Source organism: Taudactylus pleione, unplaced genomic scaffold, assembly GCF_031769625.1.
Source record: "Taudactylus pleione unplaced genomic scaffold, aTauple2 ptg000278l, whole genome shotgun sequence".
NCBI lineage: Eukaryota > Metazoa > Chordata > Amphibia > Anura > Myobatrachidae > Taudactylus > Taudactylus pleione.
This window is the reverse complement of record NW_028284680.1, coordinates 8,408,748-8,434,191: the sequence shown is the minus strand read 5'-3', so window position 1 is coordinate 8,434,191 and position 25,444 is coordinate 8,408,748. Positions and strand designations below refer to the sequence as shown.

Sequence of the window (25,444 nt, the reverse complement as noted above, 5' to 3'; positions counted from 1 at the left end):
AATAGCCTATTCTAGAATACACCTGCCGCTAATAATCTATTCTAGAAAACACCTGCCGCTAATAGCCTATTCTAGAATACACCTGCCGCTAATAATCTATTCTAGAAAACACCTGCCGCTAATAGCCTATTCTAGAATACACCTGCCGCTAATAGCCTATTCTAGAATACACCTGCCGCTAATAGCCTATTCTAGAATACACCTGCCGCTAATAGCCTATTCTAGAATACACCTGCCGCATATTTGCAGAATAGCCCTGAACCTATTTCCCTATTTTTAAACACTTTTTTCCCATTTTGTTTTTTTCACCCCAGATTTTTTGTTTGGGGTGTCCCTATTTTTTTTTTTTAAACTTTTTTTGACACAGTCTATTTTAAAATGACATTCCCAGGGGTGCAGGCTATTTTTTTTAAGCCTGCACCCCTAAATCCCAATTCTGCACTTTTTTTCGCCACCTATTCAATGGTGAGAAGTCTTTGAAATTGAATACGGTGTAAAACCAAAAACCAGCGAAAATGACGTCATCGGTGCGAAATTATCGCAAAAACTGACTTCGCTCCAAATTGAATTGCCCTGTATGGCTGTCGACATGTTATACCACACCCAGTAATTCGTACATCTACATTGATGTCCTCGCTTGGTAGGGTCACTCTGAGTGTTTAGTCTAATTGCAATTGATGAATAAAGAGGCTAAGTCATGGCTACAATAGGGTTACTACTGTATCCATCTGTAGCTGTCCTGAAGCAGGAATGGGCAACGCTGCAACTGTAGCCAGCGATGGTATCTGCATGATTGCTATATAGCCGTCCTGTACAGCTTATAGTTTACGTTTCTGTGTGATTCACAAGATTTCGGGAATCCACCTTGCAGATATCGGTCAGGTACAGGCTTTCTAGCTATTCCGCTCATACCCCAGAGCAGGACAAGAAAACAGCAAATGAAAAGCAGATTCAGAATGGAGTCTCACAGCTTATTTGTGCCCACAGCAAACGTCTCTTCTGCCTTCCATCACCACCTTGGTCATCAATACACGGCACACAAGTCACTCATAGGGCTGCACAGGTATATGATAAACTTACAAAGACTACCATATAGCTTATAAGGATTCTCTAAAGGTTTCTAAAGGTTTCTCTGAACCAGGGGTGGGGAACCTTTTTTCTGCAGAGAGCTATTTTGATATATATACTATTATTCGCGGGCCCGGTGCAGGCCACGCTACCTCCATGTGACGTCACATATGAGCGGGTCCACAATCGCCGGTAATTACAGCAATGCCTGGAGCGCTGTAAGGGCAGCAGTGTGACCGTCTATAGTGTCCTAAGGACGCACCAGGTGGCACTGCTGCATAGATTCTGGCTGCAGAATGCCATTCTAGGCACCCTGCTAGACAGATGAGGCTAGCAGAGAAAAGCTCTGAGGGCCAGACCAAATTCCGGGGGCCTTATACAACCCCCGGGCCTGAGGTTCCCCATCCCCGCTCCAAACCGTAGCCCTCCGCTCACACGTTCCCGTGCTCATCACATTCATACACACCCGTCTCAAGCTGACGGTACATAAGGCAGATTAAACATATGGTCATTACATTTTCAGAGTAGATCTTCTTTTGTTGGTTACTTCACAACTGATATGAGATAGATAAATAGATAGATAGATAGATAGATAGAAGACAGATGGATAGATTAGATAGATAGATACATAGATTAGACAGATAGATAGATAGATAGATAGATAGATAGATAGATAGATAGATAGATAGATAGATAGATAGATAGATAGATAGATAGATAGATGATTGATATGAGATAGATACATAGAAGACAGAAAGATAGATAGAGAGAAGATATATAGATAGATAGATAGATAGATAGATATGAGATAGATAGATAAATTGGTTAGACAGATGATAGATAAATATGAGATAGATAGATAGATAGATAGATAGATAAGATAGATATGAGATAGATACATAGAAGACAGATAGAGAGATAGAGATAAGAGATAGATAGACAGACAGATGATAGATAGATATGAGATAGATAGATAGAATAGATAGATATGAGATAGATAGATAATTGATATGAAATAGATACATAGAAGACAGATAGAGAGATAGATAGAGATAAGATATATAGATAGATAGCTAGATAGATAGATAGATAAGAGGTAGATAGATATGAGATAGATAGATATGAGGTAGATAGATAGATAGATAGATAGATAGATAGATAGATAGATAGATATGAGATAGATAGATAAATTGGTTAGACAGATGATAGATAAATATGAGATAGATAGATAGATAGATAGATAGATAGATAGATAGATAAGATAGATATGAGATAGATACATAGAAGACAGATAGAGAGATAGAGATAAGAGATAGATAGACAGACAGATGATAGATAGATATGAGATAGATAGATAGAATAGATAGATATGAGATAGATAGATAATTGATATGAGATAGATACATAGAAGACAGATAGAGAGATAGATAGAGATAAGATATATAGATAGATAGCTAGATAGATAGATAGATAAGAGGTAGATAGATATGAGATAGATAGATATGAGGTAGATAGAGAGATAGATAGATAGATAGATAGATAGATAGATAGATAGATAGATAGATATGAGATAGATAGATAAATTGGTTAGACAGATGATAGATAAATATGAGATAGATAGATAGATAGATAGATAAGATAGATATGAGATAGATACATAGAAGACAGATAGAGAGATAGAGATAAGAGATAGACAGACAGATGATAGATAGATATGAGATAGATAGATAGAATAGATAGATATGAGATAGATAGATAATTGATATGAGATAGATACATAGAAGACAGATAGAGAGATAGATAGAGATAAGATATATAGATAGATAGCTAGATAGATAGATAGATAAGAGGTAGATAGATATGAGATAGATAGATATGAGGTAGATAGATAGATAGATAGATAGATAGATAGATAGATAGATAAAGAGGTAGATAGATATGAGATAGATAGATATGAGGTAGATAGATATGAGATAGATAGATAGATAGATATGAGATAGATAGATAAATTGGTTAGACAGATGATAGATAAATATGAGATAGATAGATAGATAGATAGATAAGATAGATATGAGATAGATACATAGAAGACAGATAGAGAGATAGAGATAAGAGATAGATAGACAGACAGATGATAGATAGATATGAGATAGATAGATAGAATAGATAGATATGAGATAGATAGATAATTGATATGAGATAGATACATAGAAGACAGATAGATAGAGAGATAGATAGAGATAAGATATATAGATAGATAGCTAGATAGATAGATAGATAAGAGGTAGATAGATATGAGATAGATAGATATGAGGTAGATAGATAGATAGATAGATAGATAGATAGATATGAGATAGATAGATAAATTGGTTAGACAGATGATAGATAAATATGAGATAGATAGATAGATAGATAGATAGATAGATAGATAGATAGATAGATAGATAAGATAGATATGAGATAGATACATAGAAGACAGATAGAGAGATAGAGATAAGAGATAGATAGACAGACAGATGATAGATAGATATGAGATAGATAGATAGAATAGATAGATATGAGATAGATAGATAATTGATATGAGATAGATACATAGAAGACAGATAGAGAGATAGATAGAGATAAGATATATAGATAGATAGCTAGATAGATAGATAAGAGGTAGATAGATATGAGATAGATAGATATGAGGTAGATAGATAGATAGATAGATAGATAGATAGATAGATAGATAGATAGATAGATAGATAAAGAGGTAGATAGATATGAGATAGATAGATATGAGGTAGATAGATATGAGATAGATAGATAGATAGATAAAGAGGTAGATAGATATGAGATAGATAGATAAGAGGTAGATAGATAAGAGGTAGATAGATAAGAGGTAGATAGATAGATAGATAGATAGATAAAGAGGTAGATAGATATGAGATAGATAGATATGAGGTAGATAGATAGATAGATAGATAGATAGATAGATATGAAATAGATAGATAGGTAACATTCTCTAGCTGTCATTCTCCTAATGATTGCTGCCTGTCTCTTACCCTCTCAGCCTAAAAGGACAGACTCCACGGCTCGCTCTTTGTTCCCTCCAGTCAGATAAGACAGCCAGAACACAGTGGTGTCACTGGAATGAGGAATCGGTGTGTAGAATATTAAACAGGGAAATAACCAGTGTGGATAGGGACACAAACCAGGGGAAGCAAGAGAAATTAAGAATATGAGACTGCAGGCAAAGCAGAGGGAATTAACTGCAAAGTGTAGTTGAAATGAGAAACTAGCAGAGAACTAAGAGTGGGCAATGAAGCCACTCTACTCTCGCGGGGCAGTGCCAGCTGCCGCACCTGCGCTAAGGAAACCTGCGCCGCTCATCAGAGCAGGAATGAGAAGCCGCAGCACCTGCCGCCACGCATGCACAGAGGTAAATTGCCATTCTGGCTTTGACGTCAGCGCGGCACAAGTCTCTTCTGCGAATGCATGAGCCTTCGATTTTAAAAACCATTGTTGGTACGGCTTTGCATAGTTTAATACCATCAATGGGTCCTGACATTTTTTCCTTAGATGGCAAACCGATGGCCATCCCTATTCCAAGGTACATGTTAAGATACATTATAGATAACGGTACAACCATGTAACCACTTGAGTTCACTGTGATACCCACCCTATAGGGGGTGTCACATGCAAAGTGTCTGTAGACGCGGGCAGCCGCGGAAGCCTTATCAACTACCGTATGCTCAGGCGAGAAGCCATAGGGCTAATAGGGGGTTTGTGCGTCTACAAGTGGAAAGCCGAGCCCCATGCTGGGTGCTAGAGATCCGTCAGACACAGGCCGCCCCATGCCTACACTCGTCTCAGAATCGCGCCCACGATGCTCCCATGACACTCTCACAATGTCGCCTCCCCGAAATGCCCAATTACAGTCTGACTCATAGGACAGAGATACGCAGAAATGGGTACATTTACATTCGCTGTACACAAAGACTCATCATTTGCGCCCGTGCGCAGAGATCAGTCTGACTTAGTATTGCGGCCATATTTGTAAGCATGCAGGCGCACACGGAGCCATGAGTAATACACAAATAAATAACGGGAAAGAAACCCCCTCACCAATTCAATAGCAAAGTGACACAAAGGGCGGAATTCAATTGTTTTTGCGGCCCGCATCTCCCGTCTAAAGTGACAGGAGTTTGCGGGCCGCTATGCAATTGTTCCAGGTTTTCATGCAGATCGCGCCCAAAGTGGTCGGGTATAGCCGCGTAAAACAGGTAAACCCGACCAAAGTGCTGGACGCGATCGCGAAAAGTGATATTTGGGTGCCCAAACATGCCACTTTTCGCATATTTCAGCTCTCACCCCCCTGGGGCTGCGAGCTGAAATGTAGCGCTGTCAGCTGATCATGCCCGACAGGAGCAAGAATTGAATAGCTCCGTCGGGCGCGATGGGTGCAGGAATCAATTGAATTCCTACCAAAATAAGAAAAATAAAAAACATTAACCAGTGTGATTATTTGTTAATAGAGTGGGGATTCAATTAATTACGATGGCCATGATGTGCCTCCGGAAAGGTCTGGCAAATGCAATTTGCAGCCAGCAACGGCGCTAATTTACCTTTGCTCCCCACAGAGGTGCGTATTCCTGATGTTCGGCTACATTGTATTGAGCGGTAATCTGTGAGTTGAGGCGACACACAACAGGCTATGTATGTATGGGACAGAAACTGACGGAGGTGGATTCCCTGCGATACACCCTGCGCTGTACATCTGACAGGTCTGTTAATTGCTGGTAACACACAATAGATCACCACAGGGCCCTGAGTAATATATACACAAAGGGATATGGAGTAACCCCCTCTCACTAATCAGATAATGATGTGTTACTGGTTATGAAATGAGAGAAAGAATCGTCACGCTGTAATGAGGATGTTACTCGGATTAACCCTTTCTGCTGAGGAGTATTTATGGGACATATCATGAATGAATACATTTTCGCCCTACAGATTGAATGATGATATGAGAGTGTCCTGCTTGGATATTTCGGAATGTACACCCAGGAACCCTCGCTCCTTTTTAATTAAAACATTTGAAACGAAAGACGCTGCTGTCACTTTTTCTTTTATTTTCCATATTCACATTATAATAAATTAGTATTCAATATTTCATGAGAACACTTAGGGCCGGATTCAATTAGCCGCGAAAAGCCGCGATTTTGCGAAGTTTTAGCTTGTGAAAACTTTTCGCACAAAAATGCGTATCGTGCAATCCTAATGCCGAAGTTTTCGCACGTGCGAATTCTCCATAGACAAAAACTGACGAAAAGTTTTCACCATCTCAGAGCAGGTTATAAGTTGTACAAAGCCTCTATTTTTGGTTAAAAAAAAGTCAGGACTTGGTTCAAAACCCTTAGGACACCCCCAATGACAAATTAGGCAAAAATATTTTTTAAATTAGCTCAATTTGGCCAATAATGACGTTATTTTGGGGGTGAAAAATTAAAAGTGTGGAAATTGGGTTTAAAGTAGTGGGTCAGGTATTTGGGAGGCTGTATGGATGGGACAGGTATTTTAAACATTTTTACTATTTTTTTTAAAAAGTACAGTTTTTTTTACTTGCACCTAGTTTAATGTACCCCCAATTTAACTGCAGCATTTATTTTGCCCAAAAATAGCTTTTTATAATTTTTCCACTGTTACACAAAAATGCATATAACAGCCATTTACCCCAATTTAAGAACCCCAAATACTTTTATTAGGGCCACTGATACACTTTTATATTGCTTTCCTATGTCAGTTAGCCTTTTTATGGGGTACAGACAGATTTCCTCAAATTCAAATTGTATTTTTTGCATGTTACTACACAAACAGTTTTCGTGCGAATGCCGCATCACGTCTGTAACAGGATAGTGCGAAAAACGGAAGCACGCATAAACAAAAGACGCAAAAAAAATTGCGCCAGAACACCCAAAGTGAGCGAAAACTTCACCGACATTAAGTTAGGAGACGCCCTATGGCTGATCCTAATCTGTGAAAGAGGAAACTGTGAGAACTGATACAGCTCAGAATAACATCCTCATTTATTATATCCACATAGATGAAAACCTGAACGATGCATTTATATAAACAGTGCTACATATCATGGCCAATACTCACACTGACGTTTGGGCAGGGCCATTGTCACCATGAGGTCATGTTATTTGTTTACATGACACTCCCCATGATGCACAGCGCTGTATAATGTGTACAATAGCTACTTTATAAAGGATTATCATACTAATAGTCTCTCTGTAGCTCCTCTCACAGACACTGCTGTTTATAGGTCCAGCTAAGCACAAAAGTGGGAAACCACAGACAAATGATCTTTTGCAGCATCTGACACTTTTAGGCAATGTTGTCTAGCATTTAAAATCTCCAGGCCAAGATGGAAGAACCTGGGGGTGAGCAGTAGTTTGCTGGAGGCCTGGGCGATCAAAGACATACTTGCCAAAAGTGCCCAAAAGCACAGATTTTGGCACTGAAGTGCCAAAAACAATCAATACCATGTTATCTAAATGAGATGAAAGGGAGTCCATCTTTATCTATTTTTCCCTGGTACCTATTGGGCAGCTGTACCAGCAGGTGTTCAATGTTACTTAGCATGAGACGGGCATCCATAGATGTGGGGGATGGTGTGGATAAGAAATCCGGCAATTTGCACGTGAAGATTGCCAGCGGCTTCAATACTGCCGAATAAACCGGTGCTGGATACAGAGCTTTTAGCCATCTCAGACTGACACGGTGGCCCTGAGTCAGAGGAGCACGCTGTGATGTTGTCGGACACAAGCGGCCAATGTTCTCAGTCTGCGCGAATGCGTCCAAGTCGCAGTGCACATGGGTCCCGACTGTTACCGCCGGGGAACGCAGAGCTAATCTGGGCGCAGAGAGGTGGAATTTCAGTGGGTGTTTCTGGGTGGTAACAGGGGGGGTGGCTGGCCAGATGCGGGGGTGTCGAGGTCAGCAACTGCAACCTTTTCGCAGTTGCATTGATTCCAGTGCCCATGTTCAGATGGACATTCTGCGCCTCTGGTGCGATGATCATCGATGGTGCAACATTTCGCATAAAGCGGAGGATTAGCCCCACAGCCGGTGGGTGTCTCTGTATGGATTCCATTGGCTGCGACATTAGCATGAAGACGCTTGCGCTGCGTAAAAAATCGCAGTCACGGTCCCATTGGCGTCCACCTCTGATTTAGTAACAGTGTCGTTATTGAAGTACAGAGGAAGGTATGACAGCGTATCACTCATGAATGGGAATCAGTACAATAGGTTCCTCACACCATATGTATTAGCCAATGTTAGATAATATAATATAATATATAAAGGTTTAAATTCCATAGAGCACGGTTCAGTTTCCGTTAGTGAAAGTCTCAGACCAGAGACTGAATACAAACCCTTCGGTTTTAAAACTTTCTCAGTAATTTCCATCAAATGATGACATCTCATGTAAGCAGATATTTTCCCAGCGGCAGAAACCAGTGCGGGCAGAGACATACATTCTGAATGTGAAAGCTCCTGGCACCTTGTGTATATATGATGGCAGCAGAATCATCTTCCTGGCATCAGAATAGAGAAACTCCCACTCTGCAATAACATACCGAGAGAGGAAAAGTTCCTTATTTCCAGATTGCAGGACCCACACAAGCAGCCTGAGGATGCAACACTCACACTGTAACCGGCCAATCACTCACACTGTAACCGGCCAATCACTCACACTGTAACCGGCCAATCACTCACACTGTAACCGGCCAATCACTCACACTGTAACCGGCCAATCACTCACACTGTAATCGGCCATACACTCACACTGTAACCGGCCAATCACTCACAATGTAACCGGCCAATCACTCACACTGTAACCGGCCAATCACTCACACTGTACCCGGCCAATCACTCACAATGTAACCGGCCAATCACTCACACTGTAACCGGCCTATCACTCACACTGTAACCGGCCAATCACTCACAATGTAACCGGCCAATCACTCACACTGTAACCGGCCAATCACTCACACTGTAACCGGCCAATCACTCACACTGTAACCGGCCAATCACTCACACTGTAACCGGCCAATCACTCACACTGTAACCGGCCAATCACTCACACTGTAACCGGCCAATCACTCACACTGTAACCGGCCAATCACTCACACTGTAACCGGCCTATCACTCACACTGTAACCGGCCAATCACTCACAATGTAACCGGCCTATCACTCACACTGTAACCGGCCAATCACTCACACTGTAACCGGCCAATCACTCACACTGTAACCGGCCAATCACTCACAATGTAACTGGCCAATCACTCAAACTGTAACCGGCCAATCACTCACAATGTAACCGGCCAATCACTCACACTGTAACCGGCCAATCACTCACACTGTAACCGGCCAATCACTCACACTGTAACCGGCCAATCACTCACACTGTAACCGGCCAATCACTCACACTGTAACCGGCCAATCACTCACACTGTAACCGGCCAATCACTCACAATGTAACCGGCCAATCACTCACATTGTAACCGGCCAATCACTCACACTGTAACCGGCCAATCACTCACACTGTAACCGGCCAATTACTCACAATGTAACGGGCACAATCACTCACACTGTAACCGGCCAATCACTCACACTGTAACCGGCCAATCACTCACACTGTAACCGGCCAATCACTCACACTGTAACCGGCCAATCACTCACAATGTAACTGGCCAATCAATCACAATATAACCGGCCAATAACTAACACTGTAACCGGCCAATCACTCACAATGTAACCGGCCAATCACTCACAATGTAACCGGCCAATCACTCACACTGTAACCGGCCAATCACTCACAATGTAACCGGCCAAAACAGTCGCTCTCTTACCATCGTCTGTCAAAAGCCATTCTAGATCCTCCTGTCAGCCCAGTGAGAGAGACATTAGGCTACCATGGAAGTTACAGGAAAGTCAGACAGTCTTAACAGTGACTATTCTGCCTACTTTGTTTATTTAAAGTAGGTGTAACAACCACGTGGGACGGGAGACAGGATAGTTCTTTAATACTGAAGGTTGCGAAAGATAAAATCATCATCACTTTTGATAAATCTGCTGTGCACACAGGCATCAGGCCAATTACTGTGAGCCACAGACAGCAAGCAAGGAGGCATGAATGAGCAGGGAGGAGACTGCTAAGGGCTCAGATCAGGGTCCCAGCAATGACTGACAAACATGGCAGTCAGCATAAACCAACAATAGCTCACCCAAGCAACACACTGTGCTCATTCTAACTTTCTGCCTCTTATTTCCTCTTTTCAGGAACCAATCACTAATGTCACTGGCAATGTATGCAGGTAAGAGGGAGGTTCTGCCATTGCTCACATCAGTGTCCACAGATGAAAGGTTTACAATTGTTTTGTTAAACACTGAATGAAACAAATAATAGTTATATGGGACGTTTCACAGGTGTTTCTTCTCTTCCCACCAATTAAAGTATGCTCAGCTTACTGTCTTCCTATAATGACTGGGACAATCACGGCGTAAGAGCAGCCTAGCTGAGTCTGTCTCCTATCTCCAACAGAAGTAAGCCAGAGAGCGTACAGCAAACATAATAGGGAAATGTGACCTCCCGCACTGAATGATAGATAGGTTAGTTATTCACACCCAGAAGGCAAATACAGAAGGCAGCGCCAATCACCTGGGCTCACTTTATGCACCAGCTGTTCTGGCAACAAGACAACTGGGGCTTACCATGCAAAATGACACTTTATAAAAAAAATCCTTAGCGAAAAGGATCCAAAGCCTGTACCTCAAAGGGGGAATTACCTAGCCTTCTTTCTTTGTGCTAGGTGGACCCCTGATTAAGTTGGGCCCCCACAAAAGCTGCTCTCTACATACATAACTGGCAAAAGTGATGTTTGTATAGACAAAAATACCCAACCCCCAACTACTGCGTCATGCCATCACTTCAACCCACTGAGGAGAGAATATCTGATAATCTTAGAACCAGCAGTTGCCACACGGAGGAAGGGGGTAATGGAAAGTGTGTGTGCGTTATGCATTATGCTCAATTAGGGCTCTGTTTTGGGATCCTCCTTGCAGATGATCAGTTCCATCATGGTTCCCACCAGAGCAGAGAAATTATGTTTTATACAGTTATGGGTTGTGGGAAATAAAAGACTTTATCAAAAGTGTTACAGTCTCTGAAAATTAAAAGCAAAGTATTTAACAAACAGCGGTTTGTTAAATACTTCGCTTATCAGAGTTTGGCCCCATTGGTTAGCAGACTGCGATGGCTATGGCGGCATATTCACAGGAGAGGAATAACGCGATCCGCCCCTGCAGTCTCCGAAATCAGACACTGTACGCATGTGTAGCATCAGATTCCCCCGAGGAGTCTTTCACATTTCCTCCAATATGCCGGGGATGCAACTCGCAGGGACAATGGTAGCGATAACTTTAGTACATAGCGCGGATATTTTCATTCAAAATTAAAATATCTGTCGTGATACTGACTGTTAATAATCATGGCAATATACAGGCCCCTTAGTTTCCTCATAATGCGATCATAGTAATTGGTATATTCCTTCATCTGTCAGCGTTGAATGTAAGGTAATATAATCACTTTTATGAATGACGTATCAACTATGAGCCGGCTCCACTGAGCATGCCCATTATCTCGCAAGATCCCGCGTGCAGCCCTGGAATCAGTAGTTGCTGCTGTCAGGCCTGCTGAGAGCCGTGGCGGGCCCGGGTAATAGGGGGCGTGGCCTAATCGCGGGAGGTGTGGCCACGCCCCCTTCCCGGGAAAAAAAATATGCAGCGCTGCGAAGTGGTGCTGCGCGCTGGGGAGGGGGGCGCTCTGGGCCCCCTCAGCCCTGCTCAAAGCCATGGGGGGCGTGATCAGTGTGATAGCTCCCCCCCGCAGGCATAGGAGACTGCTGTGGCTGCTGCTCAGCACACGCTGCTGTGAGGGAGGGGGAGCGGCGCCGGACCCGGGCCCCCGCCGGGCCCCTCAGGAAGCCCGGGCCCTGGAAATCTGTACTGCAGTCAGGCGAAATGACCGTTCATACATAGCCCAGGCTATGGGCGCTGTTGTCTTGTAGATAGCAGCGCAGATAGCATAGCTCCCCTGTCATTTACCGCCCGGCCCCCCCAATCATACATGCAGTAGAAGCGGTATCAGCGCACATAACGTGCGCTGATGCCGCTTCGGCGGTTAATACATCTCCCCCACTGTTAGGAAATAATCGCCGGGTTTTTAAGCCTAAGGTGCAACTATATGTGCAATAAATATTATGTTGAATACTGCTACATATAAGAGTATGTTTTGTCAAAATTTAGAATGTTATAGTAGGTGGTCCCCATGCGGGTGATCCAGCTTAAATTACACTCTTATATTAAGTTATAGAGACTTATGGGTAAATTTCCTAAACTTCGGTTTGGCAGTTCCCACGCTCTGATCAATTAGAGAGTCCCCATTAATTTCGATGGAGAGTGATCGGGAGTGACCCTGTCATTCCTGACGAGTCTCTGTTAAGAGCAAGTAGTGACAATTTTTATTTTGCCAAGTGTTTGAGATTGTTCTTGGGGAGAGAGGGGACCCCATTCACTTACATTTTACAGTACATTTTTTTCTATGATCTGTGCAGGGCTTCACCCAAACTCACCTACCACAGGCAGGTCTATTGTTTGGGTCGGTTTGCTGTCGTTTTCAGGTCGGTTTTCAAAACACTGCTTAGTAAATCTCTGGTTTCTATACACACCAAAACAAAAATGATAGTTGCTTGATGTTCTAAACTATAGTAAAGTTGGTATGCTGGTCATTTTGCCTTTAGTAAATGGTCACTTGCAAAAACAATTGAAAAATGACCAAAATACCAAAACGGACATTTAGTAAATTTACCCTTTCGATTCTCTTAAGATCCCTCTAAAAAAATGTCTCAAAACAAGGAGATTAACTAGTCTTTAGTGGGGTAACTAAGGAGTAATATAATAAGTTTAACGGCTAACTAGTAACGGTACACAAATATGACATAACAACAGTGTTGGAATATACGACAGTGCAGCAGCGAAAGCCGAAGTGTGTTTTGCTTGTCTGCTTTCTCAAGGCATCAAAGTCAGAGCCTGGAAAACTCGGGACTTATGGGTCTTTAAGTCATAACGTAACACATTTATTATATGTAAACATTTAAAATAAATTCACCTGCCAGCAAATATAATAGAACAATAAAATATTGGACAAAGCACACCTTCATACATTAATAGCAGCAATAAGCCATGCACAGGAAGGTAACTCAGTAAAAAAGATTGCTGGCCTCATTTATCAATGAGTTTTATGATTCACAATGAGTTGCGTATGATAAATGCTGCTCCAGTCAATCAGCTCCCAACTGTCATTTTTCAAACAGATGACAGTAGGGAGCTGATTGGCTGGAGCACCGTTATCATACGCAACGAGTTTTATCATATGTTGTGAATGATAAAACTCATTGATAAATCAGGATTATAGTCTCTTTAAGCAGTCATTCGGACTTCAATTGTTTTAGCGTGCCCGATCTCCGGTCTAAAGTGATAGGAGATTGCGGGATGCCTGTTAACGCGCTGATCGCACCCGTAGAGGTCGGGTTGAGCCGTGTAAAATGGCTACACCCGACAAAAGTGCTGGACGCGATCGCGAAAAGTGCCGTTTGGGTGCCCAAACAGGTCGCCTTTTGACCATTTCAGCTCGAACCCCCCTGGTGCGCCGGCAGCTGATCGCGCCCGACAGGAGCAACAATTGAATAGCTCGGGCGCGTAGGAGGGCGAAACAATTGAATAACGTCCAATGTATAACAATAAAATAGCACTAACCGTAATACATATTTGGTTAAAAAAAATATAAGAAAAAAAAAAAAGACAATAATAAGTACACTATAGATGTCAGCACATAAAATACATTATTTTCCTAGGCACAGAAGTGATGTATTTAGACATATCCCGTACAAAAATTGGGAAATTGAGAACTAAAATTATGAAACATTTAACAGACACAAGTACTATGCATTAACCATACAAAATAGCAATTATTTATTTATTTATTACCAGTTATTTATATAGCGCACACAAATTCCGCAGCGCTTTACAGAGAATATTTGGCCATTCACATCCGTCCCCGCCCCAGTGGAGCTTACACTCTATGTTCCCTATCACATGCGCACACACATACACACTAGGGGTAATTTTGTTGGGAGCCAATTAACCTACCAGTATATGTTTGGAGTGTGGGAGGAAACCGGAGTACCCGGAGGAAACCCACGCAAGCATAGGGAGAATATACAAACTCCACACAGGTAGGACCGTAGTGGTAACCGAACCCACGACCTCAGTGCTGTGAGGCAGTAATGCTAACCATTACACCGTCTGTGCTGACCCAATGAAAATATATATATATATATATCCTTATAAATCCTATATAATCACATGTAGATACATAATTACGTCTATACATGAAAATGATAGCAACAAAGACTATATTACTTTCCTATCTGCAGAATAGCAATGCAGGAAATTTATCTACACAGAATATCTCTATAGACTATGGCCAAATATCATGACAGACATGGCCATATGAATCTATAATGCCCTGTGTAACACAACCAGATAATAACACAACATACCAGATATTATAGAAAATAACAATACAATATCATACATTATGTAATTCAATCGTATCGTTAAGTCCCTTTAGAATTAATACAACTCTCACCTGATACATGAATAATACACAACGACACTAAATGAATACTAATTAGAGAGTGTGCGTAGCAGTTTTTAAAAACGTTTTCTGGATTCCCCCCACCCCCCAATTCTTTATCTATCATTTTAACATATGTCACTCTACAAAACTACAGTATTTCAGGGACATTATTTATATAGCACGATAGATCAGTAAAACTTGTATTCAACTGCTCAACGTAGCAACATAACAAAAATTATAGTAATACAGACATTCCTCACTTAACAACCTACTCGTTTAACAACTGTTCGCACTTACGACCAGCAGATGGAACCCATAGTACAATGACTAAAATGTTATTCTGAATGTCTTTTTTTTTTATAACTTTAATTGTACAGTACAGTACTTAAGAGTTAAACAGTTACAGTATCAAGTTTGACCTTTTCTTTATTCAGAATAAATAAAAATTATTACTTTTATTAAGTATATATGGCTCCTCGTTTAGTGACCAATTCGTTTAACGACCTAGTCGTAGGAACGGAACTCAGTCGTTAAGTGAGGAATTTCTGTATATAACTTAGGCCCTCATTCAGAGCCGGACACTCTGAGCAGAGCGCACGCTCTGAATGAGGGCCGTCCTCCATAATTATGGAGCGTCCTCCTGGACGCTCGTATAGCTGTGGGTCACCACCCACAGCCTATACGAGCGTGCAGGTTGATGGCCGCGATGGTCTTGACCATCGCGACCATCGCCACTGCGAGCCGGAGCCTGCGGTTGAGTTTCTCAACCGCAAGGCCCGGAGTGATTTTGGCTCTATCAGAGCCAAAATCACTCCCACTGACATCACTAGTGATGTCAGTGGGCCGGCTTCTGACGGTAGGCGTTCCCTTGGGAACGCCCCCGTCTGGGAGGCACGCCCCCAGCACGCCCACCAAAGGGGGCGTGCTGTCAATCAACATCGACAGCACGCCCCCTTTGATCAGACACAACGAGCGAAGGAAAGTCCTTCGCTCGTCGCGTCTGGCGCATGCGCACGACGAAGCTCCCGCCGTCGTGCGCATGCGCAGTGCACACCATCGACCCACTTGCGAGCGGACAGCCGCTTGCGAGTGGGTCTGAATCAGGGCCTTATTAAGCAAACAACTTTGAGGAATTTTAATGGTTATATGACATAGGATTGATACCATCCTTTGATAACAGTTTAACATTGTAACATTTACATATATTTTTTATGCATAGCCAATAAAAATGTTATGATTATAAATGTAAATATAAATGATTAAAAAAAAAAAAAAAAGTTTTCTATTTTTGTGGTAAAAATATGGGATCTGAGTGCACCCTTCCTAAATGACTCTCAGTTTCTCCCTTTGGCCTTTTTGTTTATGTATATGAGTCAATTGGTAGCACCACTAGTACTAGTAGTGATATATATTATCTCTTATTTGGAATATAACTAAACAACACTACGGGGTAAATTTACTAAGAATCGAGAATGGTCGAGTTTAGGTTTTTTTTTTAATCTCGATTAGCACCGCCGAAGCTCGGGTGATTTTCCCGTTTTTCATCTCTTATATTTACTAAGAAGTAAGTTTAGCCAAAAGTGAGATGGCCAATGGTGAAGCAGATCGAGATATCTCCCCCGAGTTGCAAGAGAAGATGAGATTACTCACCCGAGATTGCAGTGCAAATCTCTCCCGAGCTAACAGCCTGCACATATCAGTGAGATATGTGCAGGCTGCTTGTGTGTTAGTCCTCTAAAAAACAGGTTAAATTCTTTGAAAAAAATTATGTGAGACCCCCAAAAGCATAACCAGCCCCGGACTTGTCAGCCAGTCCTGGTACCTAAAATTACTAGGAACAAAATGAGTAGGGTTCCACCGTAATTTAGGTACAGCTTAGTACACTGGGGACGTCCCACAGTTTTCCCCACGGGTGGGAGCGCTCTGAGAAGCCTGCAGAACAAGGAGGCCAAATCGTGAAGCTGAAGCCGCAAACGTGTCAAACCGATAAAACTTCACAAAGGTATGTATTGAGGACCAAGTAGCTGCACGGCACAGTTGCATGGTAGAGGCACCCCGACATGCTGCCCACGACGAACCCACAGAGCGTGTGGAATGGAGGAGGTTGCCTATCGCTGCTGACATAAGCCTGAGATATAGTCAGTCGAATCCACTTCGCCAAGGTTTGTTTTGACGCCGGCCAACCGCTCCGAACAGCATCATACAGAACAAAAACCAAATCAGTCTTTCGGAAACACGGTGTCCATGCGCTCAAACCACATCCAGAGTCGAGGATACTCAGGAGACCTCAACCAAGGAAGGCACCACAATGGGCTGATTTATGTGGAAAGCCAACACAACCTTAGGAAAGAAAGCGGGTTGGGTCCCAAGCTCCGCCCTATCATCATGAAAGATAAGGTACGGGGGCTTACAAGACAAGGCCCCCAACTCCAAACCAGACGGGCTGAAGCCAATGCTAGGAGGAGAACCATCTTCCAAGCCAAATACTTGATATCTACCTCATCAAGCGGCTCACACATGGAAGCTGAAAAAATGTAAGAACCAAATGCAGATATCTGTACTTTTAAGGACCCTAAACGGAGACCAGCATCTAGCCCCGTTTGAAGAAAAGCAGTAGCCTAGATAAACTAAAAATTGTAGACGGAAGGTCCCGACTGTCACACCATGCCACATAAGACTGCCACATGCGGTGGTAAATGTGCAGCTGTAACCGGTTTTCAGGTGCAAAGCATAGTGGGGATAAAAGATTCTGGGATGCCTTTGCGTCTCAAGATAGCGGCCTCAACAGCCACCCCATTAAACGCACATGTATCTCGGTAGCTAATGGTTCAATCGAGATGCCACGAGGTCCACCTGAGGCCGACCCCAACAACGGACAAAGGCTTGGAATATGTCTGCGTGAAGCATCCATCCCTGGGGTGGAGATCCTAGCGACTGAGATAATCTGCTTCCTAGTTGTCCACTCCTGGGATGAACACCGCCGACAGGATCTCTGATTGCCTCTCAGCCCACCGGAGACTCCGAGTAACTTCTTGCATCACCATGCGACTTTGTGTTCCGTCCTGTCGACTGATATAAGCGACGGACGTTGTGTTGTCTGACTGTACCCTCACCAGATGAGACCTTAGTAAGTGTGCAGCTTCGAGCAGAGCGTTGTAAATTGCTCTAAGTTACTACACAATTTTGGGCCAACTTCTTTCCTGTGGAGACCAACGGCCTTGAAACTGACAGTCTAGGACCACCGCTCCCCATCCTCGGAGGCTGGTGTCTGTCGTCAGTCACGATTATCCAATCCCATGCTTCAAATCTTCGACCCACCAAGAGGTTGTTGGGTTGCATCAACCAGATCATCCGAAGTAGTAGTAAGTAAGATCCTGACCCCTGTGTTAGGAGGACCAGCTGGAACACACGGGAGTGGAATCGTCCGAATTGTAGTGCCTCGAAGGCAGCTACCATCTTTCCCAAGAGACAAGACAAACAAGTAAAGACACTTTCTTCGGTCTGAGAACTAGCTGAACTAGTAGCTGAATGTCCTGGGCTTTGTCTTCCGGCAGGACCACCCGCTGTAACCTCGTATCCAGGATCATCCCCAGAAACTGGAGTCTCTGACATGGAATTAGGTTGAAGTTTTTTAAATCGATCATCCAGACGTGCTGCATCAGAGTCTTGTATGATAGTAAGGCGTGGTCCAATAGACGAGATTTCTATGGGGCCTTGATCAACAGGTCGTTCAAGTAAGGAATTATGGTCACTCCTGATGTTCGAAGGTGTGCAATCATGACAGACATGACCTTGGTGAAGACACAGGGTGCTGAGGATAAACCGAATGGCAGCGACTGAAACTGATAGTAATTGTGCCATATCGCAAAACGAAGGAAATCTTGATGTGGTTCCCAAATTGGAACATGTAGATGCGCATCCTTTATATATCCAGAGAAATTAGAAACTCCGCCGGTTACAAGCTCGCATTGACTGATCGAATCGACTCCATCTTGAAGCGATAAACCATCAGATACTGATTTAAAGACTTGAGGTTCAGGATATGCTTGACAGACCCGTCCGACTTGGGTAACACAAAAAGGTTTGAGTAGAACCCCAGACCCAGTCGATGTACCGGAACCAGCACTGCCGATTTTAGGAGAGACTGAATTGCCCCTTGCAGAACCTTGGCCTTGTCTGCTGACACCGGCAGACCCGTAGTGAAGAAACGATTTGGAGGTGAAACTTTATCAAGCTCCTACCGAAGGAGATCCCAGGTGGAACGCGAGACCGTCATGCCACCTGTTTGTCAACTGGCTTTTGTCAGCATGCAACCGTCTGTGGGCAACCTCTACCTCTGCCACCTCTAGCCTGCGTGGAAGCACTCCTGGCTCTGCCACGAAAGGGCTGTGGGGCAAGAAAGGGGTGAAACATGGGACCAGTGTATGTCCTTCTGAGTGTCAGGGCAGTTGAAGGGAAAAAAAGTAGACTTACCCCTTGTGGCTTAGGATATCCATTTGTCCAGTTGTAACCCAAAAAGCATATCACCAGTGAACTGCAGACCTTCAATTGCTCACTTGGATTCTGCATCCGCCTGCCAAGAGCGCAGCCAGAGAGCTCTGCGGGCTGCAATAGCGAAAGCGGATATATGTGCACTTATCTGGCTGATATCCTTGGAAGCCTCGCCTAGAAAAACTGCTGATTCGCGTATGTGTTCTGCTAGCAGTCATAGCTCTGCTCTGGAGGTATCGGAGTCCAGACCCGTTACCAGCTGCTCCGCCCTGCAGACTACAGCCTTGTTAACCCAGGCGCTAACAAGCATTTGTTTGAGTTGAGTTCCGCCGCAGTGTGCACAGATCGTACTGTTGTGTCCAGCTTAAGATCTGAAGGGTCCTTGAGTGACGTAGCACCAGGAACTGAAAGTGTTGTCTTCTTTGATAGGCAAGAAACGAATGCGTCCACTGGAGGATGTGTTTCCCACTTTTCCATCATAGATGATGAAAATGGATAGCTGGAGGTGAAGCGTCGTGGAATCTGGAAACGCTTATTCAGTTGCTTCCAGGCCATTGAAAGTTGGTCTTGAAGCTGTTGTGAGAAGGGAAAAACAACAGACCTCTTTTGCTGTTTACCAAATAAATCAAACTCCTGAGTTTCAGGTACTATATCCTCAGGTAAATTAAGGACCTGTCTGACCGCCTGGATTAATGGCACCACCCCCTGAGATCCAGATTCTAAATCTGGCGGTGCGGACACATCATCTTTCCAAACCTCGTCCAACTCACCCTCCTCATTTTCCTCTTGTGAGAGGTGTTTTGATAATTCTTCTGAGGTAAAAAATAAATTACTGCTGGAACTCAGCATTAGTCTCCAGCTCCGATCTAGGCACATTTTTCTAAACTGAGGTCTGGTGGGGCATAGAAGGGGAGGCGCTTCACACTTCTAAATTATTTAAAGTGCCAGCTCTAACTATCCACGCCTCTATACCCCAGTGTACTAAGCTTCCAGTGTCCCCTAGAGCAGAGGTTCCCAACGCAGTCCTCAAGGCTCCCCAACAGTTCAGGTTTTAGAGATATCCATGGTTAAGCACAGGTGGTTACATCAAATTGACTGAGGTACTAATTAAATCACCTGTACTCAACCATGGATATCTCTAAAACCTGAACTGTTGGGAAGCCTTGAGGACCGTGATTTGGAACTCTGCCCTAGAGGATGAAAGAGAAATGTTGTGTTTCAAAAGAATTTCAAAACTCATGAGAATAATTTGGAAATTAAAGTAACATTTTGCAATAAGAACATGTAATGCAAATCACAGACTTGCACAACTTACAACCGACCCTGCCCTTATGAGATAACATTGTTAAGTGATTGGTAAGCATTTGAGGCACATTCCTGTGAACGGGTTCATAGGCACAGACAGGTGCTTTATCCCATAGCAACCTCAGCTTCTATTATCTTCCTATTATACAGAAAATATTGGCAGCTACAGTAACAGCACGCTTGGCACCAGTTTGAGAAATGTCCTCCATTGTGTGAGGGAGAGATATTAGCTGTGGTGGAGAAACAAGCAGGGGATAAAGGGACTGGTACTTCTGGCATGTTGGGAAATGTGAGAAATGAACACAGAAAGTTATTACAGTGGAAGAATTCAATGAGGAAACTAATGAGAAAATACTAGGGAGCTGGATGGTTCACTGTAAACCCTTCACACAAAAATAAAACAAAACAAAACCAATAAATAAAATAGAAGAAAACAAACATAAAATAACATACAAATAAAGAAAAAAAAAGTATAACATAATAATTTTGAAGTGGAATCTGCACCACTTCCTCTGTAAAATCCCCCAGGTCACATACTTAAATATAGTATGTGATATACCAACCTGCCAATCCAGAGGTCAGAAAGGCATGCTGGAACTAGTAGTTCTACAAACGCAGACGAGAATAGAAAGTTACCTATTTTCACACAAAATGGTACACCTTAACCTCTTTAGGGCACAAGATAAGAGTGTAGGGCGCATGACAACAGGTAGGCTAAATGAGTTGGTAATACAAAGGGCCGGAGATAAAAAAAAAAAAGAAATACAGATCCCAAACCCTCAGCTTTGTCTTCAGTTAATCTAGAAAAGAATATTAACTGAAGATACAAAGAAATAACACAAACGATTATATAATGTGGTGGCGTATAGAGAGGCTTAAACATAACATAGAGAAGAGGAGAATAGGAGCAACGACACGAAAGGAACAGCAGCCAAGTTGGTATCATTACCACATGAATTGCAGAGGTGCACTCCCAGGCTGCGAATATAGAAAATGGCAATCCTCCACCACGTGTTCATTTCACAAGCTTCACGTCATGTAATAGCACAGTGACCAGCCTGATAGACGATTATTACAGTGCGGTCTACAGGTTACGCTTCTGATGCCATCTCACCATGCCAGTTATGCTCCTGTTTAGCAGCATCTGCAGCTGAAGATCATTCATTCAAATGTCCAGTGACACTTTCTGGGAGAACCTGAGCAAATTTATGGAGAAAGAAACTAGTGAGTGATACATGACTAGTGACCTACAAGAGAGTTTACACCAGTGACTCAGGTCCCAGTCCCAGAATGGGCTCATCCTCAGTTGGGGAAATGAAAGAGGGCACAGGTTCAACCCAAGCATAAAGAAAACACTTTACACAACTTCATGTTTGACCTCACCAGGAACAATAGATCAAAAAAACTCATCTGTAAGGAGACTTGTACTCAGTCACATGCCTACGCTAAGTATAGACACTTGTACTCCTCGGCATCCCGACCATCGGGATGGTAACTGCGTCCCCTCCTGACATACATGTATTGCAAATTCTCCAGGTTTTAAGCTGGTCGCATGCTAAAGCCACCCCCGACTCATATAGACACAAATGTGCCCAAATCTGAATAAGCAGTTATGAGAACAGCTTCCCATTCACAAGGAATACACACTTGCAGTGGAATCAGTATGACATATCGCTGGACTAAAGGCCGGCGGATGTAATACCGGCGCCGGAAGACAGAGGAATGAAGATCCCGACAGCGTAATTATTTGAGCCTAACCCTAACCTCCAGCCCCTAACCCTCCCTTAGGGGTGCCTATTACCTCCCCCCCCCCTAGTGCCTAACCCTAACCTCACCCCAATGGGTGCCTAAACCTAACCCCCATCACCCCGCACCCTAAATTTAACCCTCCCAGGGGGTTGGGGGCCAGGCTGTCAAACCCTAAACTCCCCCCCTAGTGCATAACCCTAGCCATCCCTTCCCCTAGCCTAACCTTCTCTGGGGGGGTGCCTAACCCTAAATTCCCCTGGAGGTCCCTAAACCTAACCCCCCCATCCCAGGGCTAAGTGTATACTTGAGAATATAGGAAAGGTTCCTGGACTGCACACCCTTTAAATATATAATGGGAGGTGCTACCTGATGAGACTAACTGCAGGCACAGAAACAGACAGATCTCAGGTGCACAACTCCAAATTACTGATGATATATAAATGCAATAAAATGTTGAAATCAATAGAGGTTTTTAGCATTATCATGGCCAAGGTTATGGGCCTACCCACCATATCCAGGTAACCTCTTTAGGGTAGGTCCCTAACATACTAGGGTTCAAATCCAGAGCGCAGGACACCCACAAAACTAGCCCAGCTAAGCCGCCCCAGGGCACCGCCATAGTAAGAAAAGTGCTGTGTAATAGAGATAGTTAAGAGCAGCCACAGCTGCATATAAAGAATGAAAATAAAAAAGTGAAGTACATGTATAATAAACAAACAGTGAAGGGTTAAACTGAGTTATAAAAGAAAAATGTGTTATAATGCAGTGCCCTGAACAGATCAACCAAAGCAATCCAGGGGGACCCACGCCCCAAAAAATGAACCAAAGTTGCACTACAGTATATAATTTGTAGGACTTACCTAGAATTGTGCCTAATACTAGTGTGCATATACATTACCAGACTCCATGCTTTTAAACCAATAAGTGTATACTTACCCGGCATAGGGGACGATAGGTCCGGCATCCTCGGCGTCGGGATTAACATAGGCGTCGGTATTTCGACGCCTAGGTTAAATCCCTTGCCGGGATTACTCTGTCGGGATTGAGACCATAACTACATCCCATTTGGAGTGAATAAGGTTGGCTGAGGGTCCAGCAACACAGAGGATTGCATGGGAAGCCCCCATAATCCAGCAGCTTGACCACCACTACACCTTATTGACCCTTACGGTACTTCCAGCACCTGCGCACTGTGTTGATCTGCTCTGCAGAAAGGATTAATGAGCTGGACCTGGCGGGTGGGAACAGATTTTATTCCTGAATGAAACTGACAGTTGTGGTGCAGCCTCTGATCATTTGCATGACTGTCATAACAGTGGCTAAGTTGTCAGACAAGCAGCGCTACCCGAAAGGAAGTACCTGCCATGACCCGGCATTTGGCCCTGTATAACTTCTATCCACACCACTGGAGGAAAATGTAGTGAATACGGAGAGAATTTACAACATAACAGAACATGGCCTTCATGACTCAGGACCTCATTCAGCAGGAACGCAGATTCTCGATGTTTGGGAATCTACGCAGGCGCAGGCCCCATTCTGTGAGTGTGCAGAATAGGTCCTGCTATCTCGCTCGCAGACTGGCAGCAGACTGGCGGTGATGACAATCTGCTGCCATTTGTGGGCGGGGAGGGAGAGGCGATGCCCTCCGTTTCCCGAAACGGAGGCGTGTCGCCGCCGTTGTGGGGGAGGGAAGAAGCCAGGATCTCCGTCGGCTGACATAAAAATAACACTAGCCGCTGCACAGTAATAACACTAGTCACTGCACAGTAATAACACTAAGCTCTGCACAGTAATAACACTAAGCTCTGCACAGTAATAACACTAAGCTCTGCACAGTAATAACACTAGTCGCTGCACAGTAATAACACTAGTCGCTGCACAGTAATAACACTAGTCGCTGCACAGTAATAACACTAAGCTCTGCACAGTAATAACACTAAGCTCTGCACAGTAATAACACTAAGCTCTGCACAGTAATAACACTAGTCACTGCACAGTAATAACACTAAGCTCTGCACAGTAATAACACTAAGCTCTGCACAGAAATAACACTAAGCTCTGCACAGAAATAACACTAGTCACTGCACAGTAATAACACTAGTCACTGCACAGTAATAACACTAGTCACTGCACAGTAATAACACTAGTCACTGCACAGTAATAACACTAGTCACTGCACAGTAATAACACTAGTCACTGCACAGTAATAACACTAGTCGCTGCACAGTAATAACACTAGTCGCTGCACAGTAATAACACTAGTCGCTGAACAGAAATAACACTAGTCGCTGCACAGAAATAACACTAGTCGCTGCACAGTAATAACACTAGTCGCTGCACAGTAATAACACTAGCCGCTGCACAGTAATAACACTAGTCGCTGCACAGTAATAACACTAGTCGCTGCACAGTAATAACACTAGTCGCTGCACAGAAATAACACTAGTCGCTGCACAGTAATAACACTAGTCGCTGCACAGTAATAACACTAGTCGCTGCACAGTAATAACACTAGTCGCTGCACAGTAATAACACTAGTCGCTGCACAGTAATAACAATAGTCGCTGCACAGTAATAACACTAGTCTCTGCACAGTAATAACACTAGTCGCTGCACAGTAATAACACTAGTCGCTGCACAGTAATAACACTAGTCCCTGCACAGTAATAACACTAAGCTCTGCACAGAAATAACACTAGTCGCTGCACAGTAATAACACTAGTCGCTGCACAGTAATAACACTAGTCGCTGCACAGTAATAACACTAGTCACTGCACAGTAATAACACTAGTCGCTGCACAGTAATAACACTAGTCGCTGCACAGTAATAACACTAGTCGCTGCACAGTAATAACACTAGTCCCTGCACAGTAATAACACTAAGCTCTGCACAGAAATAACACTAGTCGCTGCACAGTAATAACACTAGTCGCTGCACAGTAATAACACTAGTCACTGCACAGAAATAACACTAGTCACTGCACAGTAATAACACTAGTCGCTGCACAGTAATAACACTAGTCGCTGCACAGTAATAACACTAGTCACTGCACAGTAATAACACTAGTCGCTGCACA

The 25,444-nt window shown here is 43.3% G+C and overlaps 1 protein-coding gene across 4 annotated transcripts in view; it reads right to left on the bottom strand.

Annotated features, from left to right (window-relative positions):
• The window catches only part of LOC148513528 (CMP-N-acetylneuraminate-beta-galactosamide-alpha-2,3-sialyltransferase 4-like), a 261,924-nt gene that overhangs the window by 25,369 nt on the left and 211,111 nt on the right, over positions 1-25,444 (bottom strand). Inside the window, exon 1 of one of the 4 annotated variants that reach the window (XM_088481875.1) lies at positions 10,592-10,610. The exons of the other annotated variants lie outside the window; for them this stretch is intronic. The gene's annotated coding sequence lies outside the window, so the exon portion shown is untranslated. Of the gene's footprint in view, positions 1-10,591; positions 10,611-25,444 lie in introns of those variants that run through there. 4 annotated transcript variants of the gene reach the window in all.